Source organism: Salmo salar, chromosome ssa01 (assembly GCF_905237065.1).
Source record: "Salmo salar chromosome ssa01, Ssal_v3.1, whole genome shotgun sequence".
NCBI classification, from domain to species: Eukaryota; Metazoa; Chordata; class Actinopteri; order Salmoniformes; family Salmonidae; genus Salmo; species Salmo salar.
Window position 1 is genome coordinate 50,719,997 of NC_059442.1, and position 16,330 is coordinate 50,736,326.

Consider the following 16,330-nt stretch of genomic DNA (forward strand, 5'->3'; position numbering starts at 1 on the left):
TTAGAATTTTTTTGTCACGAAATGCGTCGCGCGCGTCACCCTTCTTTACCATTCGGATAGTGTCTTGAACGCACGAACAAAACAGAGGATATTTGAACATAACTATGGATTATTTTGATCCAAACCAACATTTGTTATTGAAGTAGAAGTCCTGGGAGTGCATTCTGACGAAGACAGCAAAGGTAATAACATTTTTCTTATAGTAAATCTGATTTTGGTGAGTGCTAAACTTGGTGGGTGTCTAAATAGCTAGCCCTGTGATGCCGGGCTATCTACTGAGAATATTGCAAAATGTGCTTTCACCGAAAAGCTATTTTAAAATCGGACATAGCGAGTGCATAGAGGAGTTCTGTATCTATAATTCTTAAAATAATTGTTATGTTTTTTGTGAACGTTTATCGTGAGTAATTTAGTAAATTCACCGGAAGTATGCTAGTTCTGAACGTCACATGCTAATGTAAAAAGCTGGTTTTTGATATAAATATGAACTTGATGAAGATAGATCATCAAAGGTTAGTGCTGCATTTAGCTGTGGTTTGGGTTTATGTGACATTATATGCTAGCTTGAAAAATGGGTGTCTGATTATTTCTGGCTGGGTACTCTGCTGACATAATCTAATGTTTTGCTTTCGTTGTAAAGCCTTTTTGAAATCGCACAGTGTGGTTAGATTAACGAGAGTCTTGTCTTTAAAATGGTGTAAAATAGTCATATGTTTGAGAAATTGAAGTAATAGCATTTCTAAGGTATTTGAATAACACGCCATGGGATTCAACTGGATGTTGAGTAGGTGGGACGATTTCGTCCCGCCGACCCTAGAGAGGTTAAAGAATTATGGATAGACTACTCCTGGATGCAACCGCTTTTTCAGATTTTAAATAGCTTTACGGAGAAAGCACATTTTTCTATATTCTTAGTACATAGCTCAGCCATCACAGCGAGCTATACAGACACCTGCCAAGTTCGGGGCAACCTAAACTCAGAATTAGTATTAGAAATATTCTCTTACCTTTGCTGATCTTCATCAGAATGCACTCCCAGGACTGCTACTTCCACAATAAATGTTGTTTTTGTTCTCAATAATACATATTTATGTCCAAATACTTCCGTTTTGTTTGTGCGTTCAGAGCACTATCCAAAGGCATAACGTACGAGCGCGGTACCAGAGACGAAAAGTCAAAATGTTCCATTACCATACTTAGAAGCATGTCAAACGCTGTTTAAAATCAATCTTTATGGTATTTTTAACGTAAAATTGCGATAATATTCCAACCGGACAATAGCGTATTCATTCAAGGAGAAAAAGAAGGAACGGCGCACTCGCATGACCGTGCATATCCAATCCCTTTGTCCACAGGCAGTCCACTCAGTAACTGAGCTCCTATTATCTGCCCAGTAACAGGAGAAGGCTGAAACAACTTTCTGAAGGCTTTTGACAGCCAATGGAAGCCTTAGGAAGTGCAACGTAACCCCACAGATACTGTAGTTTCGAAAGGGACTAGAAAGAAGAACTACAATTCTCAGATCCTCCACTTCCTGGTTGACTTTCTCTCAGGTTTTTGCCTGCCATATGAGTTCTGTTATACTCACAGACACCATTCAAACAGTTTTAGAAACTTCAGCGTGTTTTCTATCCACATCTACTAATAATATGCATATTCTAGTTTCTGGGCCAGAGTAGTAACCTGTTTAAATTGGGTACGTTTTTCATCCGGCCGTGAAAATACTGCCCCCTAACCCAGACAGGTTAAATATAGAGGGCTATGTGTCTCACCACTTGGTTATTGCAAGGCTAACCCCCAGGGAAATCATGATTTGGCAGCAACAGGGGCTTGATAGTCCAGTGAAAATGGCTGAGTTTAATGTGGTGTAAATCTTAAAATTAACATCTGACATCTTCAGGGTTTTTTAATTCATGCATGTGAGACAGGTTCCATGTACAACAAGACAGGCAGAGAGGAAGAGAGAAAAAGAACCCAGAACATTTTAATTTCCTCTGGTTATGGACACTTTTGCCAGCAATAAAGCTTTCACGGCCTGTTCCTCGGACAGTGAACATACATCTGGTAATATCTACATTTTCCACCCCTTGAGCAGCTCTCACTCTGAAAGTAAAGAAAATAGCGTATTTTTTGTAGATATGAAAACAATAACTGAGATATGACCGTTCAATCTAAAGCAACAGATGTAATTTTCAGGATACGTTAATACAGCACAGAAAGCAATCTTAGGATGTTTGATGAGGAAGATGTCACGGGTTTTTATACAGAAAGTAACTCCCCACAAGATGTAACAATACAGTAGTGGTTAGGCTGAATATGCATAATGCAAGTAATTATTTTTTTCATTCTACTATATCAATATTTACCTTGAAGGCCATCCATTTCTGCCGACTCTATCCATAAAGTATCCAAAAGCAGTTGCTGCTTTGTTATTGGCCGCAGTGTCCAGATAGAACATTACAAGAGGTAACCTACGCTTAACACCAGACTCGTATTGTGGTTGTTCATTAGGTGATGGGAAATATACAAAATAATATACATACCTTCCTTTAAAATAGCTCTGGCTATCTACTCCGATTTCAGACCGTTGAATATGGCCGGTGTCAGTAAAATTTGGCAAAAAAGCGTAATTAAATTGTTTCCAGCAGCACAGTTACAGTCACCAACGCTCTGGGTAACACGAAAACTGCCTAACCAGCTCTGCTAGGGCGAGTAAAATGATCAGAGTGGTCTCATTTGTGTCTGGAAGTAGCTAGCAAGTTAGCAAACGTTAGCTGGGGTGCTTGACTGTTGTTGTAAGGCCAGAATGCTCAAATCAACCCTACTCCTTGGCCCAAACGTCCAGTGTGCTCTCCGAGAGCGAAACGGTCTGAATTTACAAACTGACAATCTGACAATGCTCTGAATTTATGAGCGCAGTCACTCTAGATTGAATTTAAGAACACACCCAATGTGGAAAAATGTCTAACTAGTAATTTGTTATGCTAACTAGCTAGCAAGAGGTTGCATAGCAACAGCATTAACTTCCGGTAGAGAAGTAGAGAATACAACGAGCAAGTACACTCAACTGAAAGTTTGGTTACACTAGAATTAGAGAGCAGAGATGTTATGCTACTAGTGTAAACTTTATTTAACTAGGCAAGTCAGTCAAGAACAAGTTCTTATGTACAAGGACAGCCTACCCCTTGAATTCCGGTCTCCCGCATGCCCTGCCCGCACGACACAGGGATTCTTTAGCTAAATAGCCCAGTGCTGTACTGCCGACTGTCACGTTGTACAGCTCCATATTTTCCGTTCTATCCTAAAGGAAAGCCAGAGGGTTTTTTGTTTTTCTTGGAATAGAAACACCATAATATTAATCAAATGAATTAAGCAAGTACCAGTCAAAAGTTTGGACACACCTACTCATTCCAGGATTTTTCTTTATTTTTACTATTACTACATTGTAGAATAATAGTGAAGACATCACAACTATGAAATAACACATATAGAATCAGTCAAGGACAGCCTCCCTGTCAGGGAATTGAACCCCGCATTCTGTAGTATAGACATGGCCTGCTCTCCCTTACATAAGGAATTAGGCACTTTCCCATTTTTACTACAGTATGTATTGTAGGCCATGTTTACTTGTCAGACTGCACAGTAGCCTAATAAACAAATGCAGGTGGCTTATATCTTCAAAATGCTTTAACCTTTTCATGCGTGAGTTCCAAATATCTCTAACGGTCACCCCAGCGTGACTTTTTTTATGCACGTGATGTTAGAGCGTTCTCTCCATTCCAGAATGTGATTGTTACGCAACAGTACATTTAATCCGCGCTGCCCTCAAACCAAGGCACGCAGCCTGTTTTTATTTATAGGCTGTTTTCAACTTGTCAATTTCAAATGATTTTCTAACAAGTTTTTATTGTCTAAGAACAGTTTGAATTGAGGTGTGTTCCGCCTCTTCATTCATTCACATAAAAGTAGTCATTTTTACTTTTGCGGACAATATATTTTTGCCCCGGACAAAATTCCCCAAGCACTTCGCAATTGTTTGTGCAGTTCAAGTCTGCAGACATTTGCGCATCTCCCGTCAGAACAGGAACTGCACACGTGTTCACATTTTCCGTCTGTTGCCCGCATCGCAGTCATTGTTGTTTTTGTTACCAATAATAACTTTGGAAATGTGTGCGTTTCTATCAAAGTAAGTGCCTTATTATGTTGTAATAGTTTCTACTGCAGCTCACTATATGTATGGAGCAGAATATATTTGTGTTTATTCCTTATAACCGCGGACACGCGAGGTAACGTTACTAATTTCATAACCTTTATGGTGTTATATTCAATCATGCTGATGTAGCTAGGTACATTCTTCTATTAGCTCTGTAAAACAATGCTAATTGTGTCAGAGAAGTATTAGCTTGTGTTGTATTTTGAAGCTACCCTGGCTTATTGATTCCCAAGTGGCGCAGCGGTCTAAAGCAAAGCATTTCAATGCTAGAAGCACCACTACAGAGACCCTGGTTCAAATCCAGGCTGTGTTTCTATCAAAGTTAGTGCCTTTTACATTAATAGTTTCTGTATGTGAGTTGACTGTGAACTGTACATCCAATTACAAAAAATACATTGTTCAGTAATCATCTCACATGTTAGTTGGTGGTAAACTATGCGGCCATTGAGGGCAGCGTCGATCAGGAGAAAAATATCTTCTTATACCACTTTGTCGTTTTCCGAGGGCATTCCACAAAGCTGTTTATCATGTCCGCCTTATCCACTGCCCCCATTTTGAGGTTAAGTCATGCACACAATCTGGTTAGATTTTTCTCTCTCCCGTCAGGTGGTCCACCTTCCCAGTGGCCGACATGGTTGCTGTATGGACAGTGGAGAGGACATGGACGTCTCATTTGTCATGCCACTTTACTGCCAGCTGTTGAACGTTCTCCTTGAACTCCACCTCCCCTCTCTGCATCTTCCTGCATCCGAGTGCCAGCATCCACCCCTGTTCGACCTGACTGTGCCACAGGCCCTTGTGCTGTTGGAGAGCAGATGCTGGAAGAGTGTGGGACTGCTGTAACAATTGTCCACATACAAAGTGTGTCGCTTGCTGAGATGAGGAGCCAGCATGGTCATCACCACGGACCCGGACACCCCAAGCCCATCGTAATGTTGGATGTCAGTGGTGGACCCTGTGTAAACTATAATGTCCTGGACCAATCCTGTCTTCACGTCGCACATGCCAAAGAACTTGACCCCAAACCTTTGCCTTTTGGAGGGGTTATATTGACGGAACGCCAGCCTACCTTTCCCTAACATCAGGTACTCAGCAATGCATAGGTCCTTGTATGGCACAAAGACCTGACCAAATGCTGATGTCAGGCTGGTAAGAACGTTTCTTATTTTGTATAATGGGTCATTTAGGATGGCAGTAGCATTGTTGATGAAATGCAGGCATCGCAGCAGAACTAGGAAGCGGTCTTGGGAAAAGAGGGTGGCAAAGAAGGGAGTTGCAAACATAGGATCTGTGCTCCAGTATTCTCGTAGGGAGTTCTTCTTTACTATCCCCATGAGAAGGACTGTCACCAGGAAGGTATACATTTCACTAAATGTGGTCGTCACCCATTTAGCAAGTTTCCCCCTCACTCCTGGCTCTCTCTTCTGTTGTAGCTCCAAGGCATAGCGATTGGTCTCCTCTACTATGTCTCCCACCAGCTCCTCTGTCAGAAACAACTTGAAGCACTCTGCCTCAGGTGGAAATGGCAAGGGGTGTTGCACTCCAGACTGGGACTCATCAAAGCAAAGAGCAAGGCCAGGAGGGGTGAAATGGCTGTCAGCCTTCCAGCTACCACAGAACTCCTGTACTTCATCCACTGTCGGTCTGCCTCCATCACCACCAGCATCTTCAAAGGTACCTGGGACTTCGTCAGTGGACAAGGAGTCCTCAGATTCAGGGTTCTCAATGGCTACAAGGTTGGGGGGCAGCTACTTACTGTCAGAATTTGTAAGATTTTCTACTTAGTGTGCCTCTAACATGCACCAAGCTAACAAACGTTATTACCATGAATTGCAGCTATTACACATGTTTTCCACTAACCAACTAGTTATGTCTCAATGCAGCTTACACAAGCAAACTGATGTTTCCACTCACAGCACATAACAGGAACTGGCCCAACCACAAGCCTGCGGGGGCCCCATCTCGTGATAACAGCAACAGTGTCTGGCATGCCCGACCCTGTGAAAACAGGAACAGGAACACGCACACACACATAAGCCATAGCTTATCCAAGGCACACACACCCTTATTTAGAGCTTTGATAGAAACCTAACATCATCAGAACATTGGACCTGAGCCAACCAGAGGATCGGGACTTCAAGACTCAACCTACTTTCTGTGTTGTATAAAACATGTAAACAAACTGTTTTAGGCACTCTCTTCCGCTGGCTCCCTCAGAGCTACTGGAACGAGTCCGTGCACACTGTACCAAATATCTTCACTCTGAATAAACTATCGCTTGTCATATAATTTAGCGCCTTGTCCGAATCAGTCCTTGACCGACTCTCCCTTCTTCTCATTCCATTTACCAACAATACTCAGACTTATTGTCAGAACTTTTTTTAAATCTCAAGAATTTCCGCATTTGTGAGCTGTCTCCTTTTGAAAGACATTGCTAATGCTACAGCTTAGCTCACTAGCTACATACATAAACAACAACACTGATTGGCTCGAAGTGGGAGTGAGAGGTTACGTGATTGACTGCCGACATGCGCCACTTGTATCAATAAATCCCTATCAGAAAATGTTGTGCGTGGTAATTATTGATATATTTACTGTTTTATTCACGTTTTCAATTACCGGTGACAAATCATGCATTCCAATTCTTGCATAGATTGTAATGGGCACATATTATGTGTGTAAAATACTTTTTTGAAGGTTGTACTGATTATGATGAGCTAAGCTAATTCCAGCTGTGTGTGGAGCCATGTTTGTTGACATACAATGCATTCTGGGTTTCACGTAATCATCTGTCGGACCAAAGATGTTATAACAAAATGAGGTGAGTAAGGGTTCACTCATTTTTTGAGAACTTCCGGAAATGAATGGTGGGATGTGAACGATGGTACGACACACCCCCTTCAACATGCATACTATGAACCGACCAAACTCATCTTGTCTTCTCTTATCATCTTTGGTTTCTGTGAGAGAAAAAAGCATTGCAGCGTGCAGAAACTACCCATCGTCGGATTACTTTCGATTTCTAGAGAGTGTTTTACTCAATTATTTCGATCAATGGTGAGCTCACCCGTGATGTGATTAATTATAAATAGTCATTTCCATTAGCTAATTAATTTTGTAGTTTATGTCAGCTGAGAGTTATACAAATATGACCGCTTGTGTTACATCAATGTACTATTTCACCGGAAGTTAGATTAACGAGAGTCTTGTCTTTAAAATAGTCATATGTTTGAGAAATTGAAGTTTTTGCATTTATGAGGTATTTGTATTTAACCTCTTACATCTAGACGTTCCGCTAGCGGAACACCTGCTCCAATATCCAATGATAGGCGTGGCGCGAAATACAAAAACTTCCATTTTTCAAACATATGACTATTTCACAGCATTTTAAAAACAAGACTCTCCTTTATCTAACCACACTGTCCGATTTCAAAAAGGCTTTACAGCGAAAGCAAAACATTAGATTATGTCAGCAGAGTACCCAGCCAGAAATAATCAGACACCCATTTTCAAGCTAGCATATAATGTCACAAAAAACAAAACCACAGCTAAATGCAGCACTAATCTTTGATGATCTTCATCAGATGACACACCTAGGACATTATGTTACATAATACATGCATGTTTTGTTCAATCAAGTTCATATTTATATCAAAAACCAGCTTTTTACATTAGCATGTGACGTTCAGAACTAGCATACCCCCGCAAACCTCCGGTGAATTTACTAAATTACTCACGATAAACGTTCACAAAAAACGTAACAATTATTTTAAGAATTATAGATACAGAACTCCTTTGTGCTTTCGGTGAAAGCACATTTTGCAATATTCTGAGTAGATAGCCCAGCCATCACGGCTAGCTATTTAGACACCCACCAAGTTTAGCCCTGACCAAAGTCCGATTTACTATTAGAAAAGTTTGATTACCTTTGGTGTTCTTCATCAGAATGCACTCCCAGGACTGCTACTTCAATAACAAATGTTGGTTTGGTTCAAAATAATCCATAGTTATATCCAAACAGCGGCGTTTTGTTCGTGCGTTCAAGACACTATCCGAAGTGTAAATAAGGGTCACGAGCATGGCGCATTTCGTGACAGAAGATTTCTAAATATTCCATTACCGTACTTTGAAGCATGTCAACCGCTGTTTAAAATCAATTTTTATGCCATTTTTCTCATAAAAAAGCGATAATATTCCGACCGGGAATCTGCGTTTAGGTAAACAGACGAAAGAAAACAAAGCATGGGGTCGACTCGGGCACGCGCCTGAGTCTCACAGTACTGTAACCAGCCACTATCCAAACGCGCTACTTTTTTTCAGCCAGAGCCTGCAAAGCCACGATTCAGCTTTTTGCCGCCTTCTGAGAGCCCATGGGAGCCGTAGGAAGTGTCACGTAACAGCAGAGATCCTCTGTCATGGATAGAGATAATCAAGAAGGGCAAGAAATTGTCAGACAGGGCACTTCCTGCATGGAATCTTCTCAGGTTTTGGCCTGCCAAATGAGTTCTGTTATACTCACAGAACCCATTCAAACAGTTTTAGAAACTTTAAGTGTTTTCTATCCAAAGCTAATAATTATATGCATATTATAGTTTCTGGGCAGGAGTAATAATCAGATTAAATCGGGTACGTTTTTTATCCGGCTGTGAAAATACTGCCCCCTAGCCATAACAGGTTAAGCGTCCCACCTTGCCCAGGGAGGTTAACCTCTTGCATAGTGGAGTCTTTCGTTAACCTCTATGGGCTAGGTGCCAGTGTAATCCCGTGGCGCGTTATTGAAATACCTCAAAAATGCAAAAACTTCAATTTTTCAAACATATGACTATTTTACACCATTTTAAAGACAAGACTAGGATAGATATAGGTATGTAGCAGTTTGGGTCTAGAGTGTCACCCCCTTTGAAGAGGGGGATGACCGCGGCAGCTTTCCAACCTTTGGGAATCTCAGACGATACGAAAGAGAGGTTGAACAGGGTAGTAATAGGGGTTGCAACAATTTCGGCAGATAATTTTAGAAAGAGAAGGGTCCAGATTGTCTAGCCCGGCTGATTTGTACAGGTCCAGATTTTGTAGCTCTCTACATCACTGAGTACCACTCTTCATATTTTCAAGCATGGTGGTGGCTGCATCATGTTATGGGTATGCTTGTCATCAGCAAGGACAAGGGAGTTTTTTCTGTATAAAAAGAAACAGAAAATAGCTAAGCACACGCAAAAGCCTAGAAGAAAACCTGGTTCAGTCTGCTTTCCTACAGGCACTGGGGGACAAATTCACCTTACAGCAGGACAATAACCTATAACACAAGGCCAAATATACATTGGAGTTGCTTACCAAGATGACACCAATGTTTGTGAGTGGCCGAGTTACAGTTTTGACTTAAATTAGCTTGGAAATCTATGGCAAGACTTGAAAATGGCTGTCTAGCAATAATCAACAACCAACTTGACAGAGCTTGTTTAAAAGAATAATGTGCAAACATTTCCACAAGTTAGAAGCACAGGGTCAGCCACAATGCAGTGCCCCTTGAGCAGTGCCTTGTTCAACGGCAGAGAACAGCACCTAGGGTCTGAACCACCAACACCCTGGTTACTGTTCAGTGGTCCATCTTGAGATTCATTGCAAGAAGTAGAATGGACACAATCAGGAAGAGACAAGGAACTCACTTTCCACTATTGATTTACAGTTCTCTGTCAACTGTCAAAACTCAGTGTGTTGACAGAGAGAGAGATCTGTATCATGTATTTATTTCACCTTTATTTAACCAGGTAGGCTAGTTGAGAACAAGTTCTCATTTACAACTGCAACCTGGCCAAGATAAAGCAAAGCAGTTCGACACGGTCAATAATACAATAGAAAAAAAAGTCTATATACATTGTGTGAAAATTAGGTAAGTTAAGGGAGGTAAGGCAATACATAGGCCATGGTGGCGAAGTAATTACAATATAGCAATTAAACACTTGAATGGTAGAATTCTGGCTGGAATTTATAGATCAGACAGTCAGAGCCTCCACTGCGTTTCTGCCTTATGTGTCCACTACTATCACTAGTGGTGATTATTACAATTTACATGACCTCCCATTTTCTTCTCTTTAATTGTGTTGTACAATGTTTCACTGTTGCATTAATCTTCATTTGAAATATTGTTGAGTGGGATACATGGGGTAATGTAATATGGACTTGATACTGGAAATCAATTTTCAAAGAATAATGTCTATTTAAATTATTCCCTATATCTATAAGGTTAAAATCTGAAATTGGTTTATGCCCTGGGATTCCCTCAATGCGCTGCGCTTGAGATGCTCGTGGTCCATTGCCCTGTGGTGGTGAACTTCAAAAATATGATTCAGTGGTGCTGAATCTCCAATCGCCGCTATTACAGCTGCTTTGTTTCCTTAACCACAATCGGATCTTTTGCTCTACTGACAAAGTCAATACAGATTAGAGGCTAAATATTTAAGAATCGGATTGTTGTTGGTATTTTTAATCGGAGGTGATCGGAGGTGTTGCCGACTTCACCAAACACACCTGAGGTAGTGAGGTCACCAGCACGTGCACCGCGCATTCTCACGTCAAGATGATTCAGTGACCACGCGCTCGAAACACTCACTCCCTCAGCTCACACCAACATTCCGAACTGATACGAGAGAGAATCGCTTTAGTGCGCTTGCTTGAATCAGTCTGGTTCCCAATCGCTCGAAAATCCTAGTGTGAGTGACTGTGTGTAAATGTGTGTGTTAGCAGGCAACAGGCGGGTGGAGAGATCGGGTAGCCAGCTTGGATAGCGGAGAGCGCACACTTCCAGCGCAGCCGAGACTATAACAGAAATAACGAATTAACTACCAAAGGATTGTCATTTCATAACATCCTATCAACCGTTAATGACACATCGTTAAAGGAGGCAAAACGAAAAACACTACAGAGATTGATTTATTATCCATAGTTTTCCGTTCCAGCGCGGGGAAAGATGAAGACTAAAAACCTGGAGCAAAGCTTGTCTGATTCCAGAGAATTGGATGGATCGTATGACCAGCTGACTGGTGGTGAGTGATGGGCTTTCGCAGCCCCGGCTTTATTAGACCGGTTAAAGATGCCGTATGACTAGAAAAACTGAAATAGTTGGTTTGCCAATATAGCTTAAAACTGTTGCCTATAAAATTGTTTATGAAGCTTAGGCTACTTAAGATGCTTCACAATTCTCAGGTCATGCAAGACCTGTTGTAAATAGTGTTACATTAGATAATGTAGGCTATATCGTTTTAAAAAGCGAGCAGCCTATAGTAACCATGTCTTATCACACAATGTATGAATTTATATATGTCATGTTGCATATTTTATTGTTAGTATTTGCGTGCATGTTGATGTGTGACATCTGCAGCCTGATTCCTGGAAATAGACTTCGATTTAGGATGTTTGAAAAGGTCATTAGAAGGTTGACATTTGCCTTCCTCTGTGCTCACAATTTTTTTAATTAAAAACGCTTGCCCAACACTGGGCGCGTACTCGTGATGCTCGGAGCTGAAGCTGCTCAGCCACCTATGATTGCATGGCGATGGAATGTGTGCGAGGCGCGCAGTTTTGCTGACTTGGCTTTTCAACAGGAGTCCATTGGCTGTCATGTTGAGATGCCCAAAGCACATCTGGATTAGAGACGTTGGTGCTGGCCTGAAGTCATGGTGATATAGCCTAAAATTAAACGAGCCATATTAGTGAAAGTGTGCGTTTTCGAATCACACGATGTGCTTTCTCCTTTATAGGACTGTTTTGCTAAATAGTTTTGGACTGAATTATCTTGGATTCTACATTTAGTGTGCTGCACTAATCTTTTTGAGTTTCTAGTGCAATTGTTTTTTTGCCACGTGCCTTTGCTAATGTGTGTGTCCATCAGGATATTAGAATGTCATGCAGATGGAGCTAAATGTCAAGACATTTTCAATGATAAACAAAAACCGAATTTGGTGTGTGTGTGTGTGTACAGACTGTCAGTAAAACCAAATATAAATAATATAAACGGAGCCCAGCAGAGGAACGGCAGACAATGATATTATTGGTCCATAATTAATGGCCTATATGTGAAAGTGCGTGTGTGCGTGCGCACATGCCTATTTATAAGTAATCTGTGTGTGCATAGCGACCTTTCCAAACGCTGTCTTCCTTAGTTCCATTAGGTCAGTGTTGTTACAAGGTGTTATTAGAATATGTAATTAGATGCGGTTTATGTGATGTTTGACAGAGTACCATGAAACACCATTTGTCTGTTTAGTGCTAGTTGACAGATTAAAACGATAGCATTGTGCCCAAACACATTGTTACTCTACAAGAGGCAAGCCTTGCACTGGCTGCCTGATGCTCGCACACCTGCACACACATAATTTATAATCTTTGTAGAGTATGAGCTTTCATTCTTCCAGCCAAGCTCTTGACGTGGTTAATATGATTTTTCCTCAATGCATGAGAGCTATTATTGTTGACTGGGCTGTATTGTGAACATGATGTGACATATTAAACATGTGACATCTACATTGACATATTGCATATACAGTACATTGATGTATTGACAACACAACTAGGCCTATCATGATGCACTGCAACACAGGGTCTATGTACATGTTTAACACCAGTCCCTAGCAGGGCTTTTAGGAATAAGTAACTGAAAAATGGAACCTGTGTCCTCCGCATGCCACACAACTGTGCTAGCCTGCTGAGCTAAAGCCTATAAGGACAGTGCTGGTAGACAGTAATGTGGTGTGTTTTAATGGTATGTGTTGAGACGTGTTTTATATATATCAGCTTTCTGTGGTAAAGCTTTAGATGCAGATTAGCTACTAGTCTCCATACCTGAGTCTATTAAAGAAACAAACACACTAAATAGGATTTGACAGGACTGCTGTGTGTGTGTGTGTATGTGTGTGTGTGTGTGTGTGTGTGTTTGTGTTTGTGTGTGCGTGCCTGTATTATTTGCCTTTAAAGGTCAACTGCCCCTTAGGCCGTTTAAAACCAGAGAAGTTGGTTCTATGTGGCATCGAAATAAGCCAGAAACATTAATTAAAGACATCAAAGTGTAAATAGGATAATTTTTGCCATGAAGTCAGTCTGGTTTAAAACTGAGTTTTGTAAGTGAGTTTGTCACTACTTACTGGAGGGTTTGCTATGGATTACTTACATGCCCACTTTTGCCAATGATGCTCAATTGCTCAGAGACAACATGTTGTGGTCCACCCCAGCTGCCATGTGGGCATTTGTTGTCCAGTCTGCATATGGGTGCAATGTACACACATTTCCCTCTGCAAATAGGAGTGAAAATGGGCTTCCATGAAGTCGGTGCAAACTTCCAATGCATTTCAACAATATTGCCAGATGGCCAGGAATGGATTACATCCGACATGATCACTTCTGCTGCCTGTCAACTGTCAAACCACTGGTGTTGGTGAGTACGTTAGCTAAGTAGATAGCTGATACTAGCTAGCTAGTAGGTATTTTTGGTTATACAACATTATTTGATAATGCTAGTGAGCCAGGCAAGCTATATGATACCACAGATGAAAGGGGATGATACCTTAGCTAGCTTAATGCATCAAGACACACCTCCAACAACACATAAAACCTCACATACATGTAATTCTGCCCAAAAACAATGACAATTTCTCTCATCAGTGGCATATGGGCTTTTTAGGTGAGCGCTGTTTCTGCCCTGTGATAAGCAAGGCCCACTTTGTCAAAGGCAGGGATGCCAAATATTTATCTTGTCCATTCCAAGTGCACCTCTCCAGGGTGCTGTTGGAGAAATGTATCGCTGCAGCGCTCCACCAACGTCCAAAAATCATGTAGCAGAAAAAGCATATGGTAGAAAGAGTAGCCTATGTGGCCTTTTCTAAAGCCTACAAACTGGAGATAAAATGTATGACAATATAATGAGACAGAAACCTTTTACATCAGGTTTCTCAGATCAAATGGCCTAACCTAATTGGTGCCCAATCAAATAAAAAATGCGCTGACACATTAACAAACAACATATCCTTAAACAGGACAGGCCAAAGTAAAATGGACAATATGGAATGGACAATCAGGCTACTCACAGCTGCTGTCCAGGAGTTTATTCCTGTGGGCTAATTTGTCATGATCAGTGATTTCAAGTTTGTATCCTTACAATTTTTATGAGCTGATCACAGCGAAAAATAAAGTACTTCTGCATTTCCCACTGTGTGAACACAGTGTAAATAGGCTCAGGATAACTCCTCCTGATAAAGTTGGGTAACTGATATTCAGAGCTTTAATAGCCAAATTGATAAGTCACAGGAATCAGGACTAGTAAAGCGAATGCAATGGCCTTTTTTTTTAAATAAACGGTGGGCCTACCACATGGATGGGCGTTCATAAAATTCCATTGCTGGCCGACATGGTAGGCTACATCCAAGTAAGCACAGGCTGACATCTTTCGGACTTCTTTTTTTGGTCATGTCGGGACCGGCAGTCTTTTTTTGGTGTTTTACAAATGGTAGACCTACCATGGGCATTCCTAAAATTATATTTCAGGCGACACTGTAGGCTATACCTCAGTAAGCATGGACTGACGCTGATGTCTTTTGGACATCTTTTTTTGGTCTTGACCGGTCTTAATTTCCACGTCCACGGATGTTGGTTTTTGGTCCGGTTCGGACGAAATCTGACACAATCCATGATGTCTATGTTTGGTTCAGTATTTTGTCCGGTTTGGATCAGCCTTGATTTGGCCCAAACATTGATGTCTATAAATTACGTCTTTTCAACTTTCATCCAGAACTGAAAATGAACCTAATTTCAACATTAGGATATTACGTATTTTCAACATCCAGAAAATACCTCTTCAACTGTCATTCAGACCCCAAAATTAACCTGTTTTCAACGTTTGGATAAGACATCTTTTTACCTTTCATTCAGAACCTAGAGTGAACCTAACTTCAACGTCTGGAAAAATACCTGGTCTTTTCAACATCATTCTGCTTACTGGGACTATTCTACTAGTTTTTTTTGTCTTGCCTAGGCGGCACAAGGGCCAGGACCGGCCCTGGAGGAAGATGTGCATAGCTCACGTTAGGTAGATACCTTGCTAACAAAAGCTAACTGTAGCCCATTCCCATTTAGGGTCAATCCAGGGCAGGCACTTGGATACTAGCCTGCTAGCTAATCATAGGATGTAGCCAGCTAGCTTTGAATAATGTTTCAAGCAAACTGGCTAGCTAACGTTAGCTAGCTAGCCAACTGATTTAAACTCTGACAAAGATATATCTAACCCAGATTTGCAAGTTAGGTAGCTAGCTTGCCTGTTCTCATAAAAGTTGTATGTGTATTTTCTAGGGCAAAAGTAAATTAAGGATGGTACTTGTCTACTTGTACTCTACACACAACTTATTTTTATTTGCTAGGTAAGTGTATGCATGCTGTCTTCATAAGCACATCAATGTGATATTTACAGCATTAAATGTTTTGTCTTTGTAACACAACACAATCATCGATTTTTGTTGTTGATAAATGTATCTACACTCAAGCTGGCCGATGTTTGTGCAATTTTCACATGTAGCCTCCACCTGTTGTAGGGATATTAGCAGTTCTGGGATTTGTCTCATGGGAAAGATCTAACAGCGAACATAAAGAGAGATGAGATGAAACAACTAGACAGATAGAATATTGTGGTGTAGAACAGCTGAGCTGACTCAAAACTGGCATTGTCACGGCTCCTCCTCTGCAGTGCAGGGGTGGTTCCCCCTGCAGGCAGAGGAGGATCGTTAGTGATTGCAGCTGGTGTGATTGGAGCCACCTGGGCTCAGGGTATTTAACCAACTGCTCCACTAACCTCTCTCTGGTCTGGCTGGTCTGGCTCCTCGCTGAGCTTGCTCTCTTTCTCCCTGCTCCTCCAGGTATGATCCGGTTTCGTTTGTTCCTTTGTAGATGTATTTAGTTTCCACTCAGTCATGTTCACACATACATATTCACGCATCCATGCACCTTACATTATGACATTTCCACACCTCATTCCTTTTTCTTTGTTTATAGTTAATAGTTTTGTTTTATAATAAAGAACGTTTTGAATTGGCCTATACCAGTTGTCGATGTCCTCTCATTTTTGCCACAGGCTATGAGCTG

The 16,330-nt window shown here is 41.2% G+C and overlaps 1 long non-coding RNA gene across 1 annotated transcript in view; it reads left to right on the forward strand.

The window, feature by feature from the left end:
- Positions 1-10,806: 10,806 nt before the first annotated feature.
- Positions 10,807-16,330, forward strand: part of LOC106604449 (uncharacterized) — a 30,175-nt gene continuing 24,651 nt past the window's right edge. The window contains exon 1 of the long non-coding RNA XR_006769990.1: positions 10,807-11,253. This is a non-coding gene — a long non-coding RNA (uncharacterized lncRNA). The remainder of the gene's footprint in view (positions 11,254-16,330) is intronic.